The sequence below is a fragment of the Neoarius graeffei genome, chromosome 24 (genome assembly GCF_027579695.1).
Source record: "Neoarius graeffei isolate fNeoGra1 chromosome 24, fNeoGra1.pri, whole genome shotgun sequence".
In the NCBI taxonomy this organism is placed as follows: domain Eukaryota; kingdom Metazoa; phylum Chordata; class Actinopteri; order Siluriformes; family Ariidae; genus Neoarius; species Neoarius graeffei.
This window is the reverse complement of record NC_083592.1, coordinates 54,226,059-54,228,669: the sequence shown is the minus strand read 5'-3', so window position 1 is coordinate 54,228,669 and position 2,611 is coordinate 54,226,059.

Sequence of the window (2,611 nt, the reverse complement as noted above, 5' to 3'; positions counted from 1 at the left end):
GGTTGGAGCGCCAGATACCAACGGGTGATCCGCGCGTTGGCATCCTTCATGCGGTGGAGCCACTGGAGGGGCGCGTGGTCCGAACAGAGGGTGAAAGAGCGCCCCAGCAGGTAGTAACGGAGGGCGAGGACCGCCCACTTGATGGCCAGGCACTCCTTCTCGATAGTGCTGTAGCGCCCCTCACGCACTGACAGCTTCCGGCTGATGTACAACACTGGGCGGTCCTCTCCCCCCACCTGCTGGGACAAAACGGCCCCCAGCCCTCTGTCCGACGCATCCGTCTGCAACAAAAAGGGGAGAGAGAAGTCAGGGGAGTGCAAAAGTGGCCCCCCACACAGTGCAGCCTTTACCTCAGAGAAAGCCCGCTGGCACTGCTCCGTCCACTGGACCGGGTCTGGCGCCCCCTTTTTAGTGAGGTCAGTCAGCGGGCTGGTGACGTCTGAATAATTAGGTATGAACCTACGATAATAGCCAGCCAGCCCCAGGAACTGTCTCACCCCCTTTTTGGTCTTGGGTCTCGGGCAGGCCGCAATCGCTGCTGTCTTATTAATTTGGGGACGCACCTGCCCGTTACCCAAGTGGAAGCCCAGATACCGTACTTCCACCCGCCCAATCGCACACTTCTTCGGGTTGGCAGTGAGCCCCGCCCGCCTCAGCGACCTAAGGACGGCCCTCAGGTGTTGCAGGTGCCGCTGCCAGTCATTACTATAAATGATTATGTCGTCTAAATAAGCGGCCGCATAGGTGGCGTGGGGCCGGAGGATCCGGTCCATCAGCCGCTGAAACGTAGCGGGCGCCCCAAACAGCCCAAACGGAAGTGTGACGAACTGGTGTAAGCCGAACGGTGTGGAAAAGGCCGTTTTTTCCCGGGATAATGGAGTCAAGGGGATCTGCCAATATCCCTTCGTCAAATCCAGTGTCGAGTAAAAGCGAGCCGTGCCTAGTCGATCAAGCAGCTCATCAATACGAGGCATTGGGTACGCGTCGAATTTAGACACCGCATTGACTTTTCTATAGTCCACGCAGAACCGGACCGAGCCGTCGGCCTTGGGAACCAGGACCACCGGGCTGCTCCAGTCACTGTGGGACTCCTCGACGATGCCCATTTCGAGCATGGCCTGAAGTTCTTCCCGAACCACCTTTTTTTTGTGTTCGGGCAATCTATAAGGTCGGCTACGCACTACCACCCCCGGGGGCGTCTCTATGTGGTGTTCTATGAGGTTGGTGCGACCGGGCAGGGGCGAGAACACATCCGAAAACTCGGCCTGCAACTGGGCGACCTCCGTGAGTTGGGTCGGGGAGAGGTGGTCTCCACAGGGGACCGGAGAGGTGCGAGATGCCAATGACCCTTTTTGGATCTCCGGCCCCAGCTCCGCCTTCTCCGGAACTACCGACACCAACGCCACGGGGACCTCCTCATTCCAGAGCTTCAGCAGATTGAGGTGGTAGATCTGTAGCGCCCCCTCCCTGTCCGTTCGCCTAACCTCATAGTCGACATCCCCGACTCGCCGTGTGACCTCAAAGGGCCCTTGCCACTTGGCGATTAATTTGGAGCTCGACGTGGGCAACAGGACGAGTACCTTATCTCCCGGAGTGAACTCTCTAAGGCGCGTGCCCTTGTTGTACAGGCGGGTTTGCCGTTCCTGGGCCTGCCGCAAATTCTCCTGAGTTAAGTGGGTGAGCGTGTGGAGTTTTGCGCGCAGATCCATAACGTATTGAATTTCATTTTTGCTCTGCGAAGGTCCCTCCTCCCAATTTTCCCGCAGTACATCTAAGATGCCGCGCGGCTTACGCCCATACAGTAATTCAAATGGGGAGAACCCCGTGGAGGCTTGGGGGACCTCTCGCACTGCAAACAACAAGGGTTCGAGCCACTTATCCCAGTTACGTGCGTCCTCACTTACGAATTTTTTGATAATATTCTTGAGGGTGCGGTTGAACCGTTCGACTAAACCGTCCGTTTGTGGGTGATACACGCTGGTGCGGATCGGCTTAATACCCAGTAGCCCATACAGTTCGGCCAGTGTTCGTGACATAAACGAGGTGCCTTGATCAGTCAGAATCTCTTTCGGGATTCCGACCCGGGAGATGACGTGGAAGAGAGCCTCTGCAATACTACGTGCGGAGATATTGCGAAGAGGCACCGCTTCCGGGTTTCGGCACCACTGTTGCGTGAATCGCGTGTGGGTGGAGCACAGAGGACGGCAGGACAGAGATCAGGTTTGTAAACCGGCTTTATTGCCACACTTTTCAGAGTTGCAATCAAGTTTTCACTGGCGCGAGAGACACACACACACACACACACAGCGTCTCGTCCGGTTCTTCCTCTGCTCTCGCTCTCCCTCCTTAAATAGGGCGGTTTACTGGGGAGAACACACAAAACACAGGTTAATGACACTCAGGTGAAGCGATTCTGCCACTTACCTTCCCCAACTCCGCCCTCCTGTCACAGACCGGTGCTTGACCACGCCCCCGCTGCCACAGTGGTCAAGATGGAAGGGGAGACCTTAAACTTCCTCAGTCGACGGAGAAAGTACAGCCGCTGCCTGGATTTCGCTGTGAGGTGTTGTGTTTGTAGTGACCAGGAGAGGTTCTCAGTCAGATGTACCCC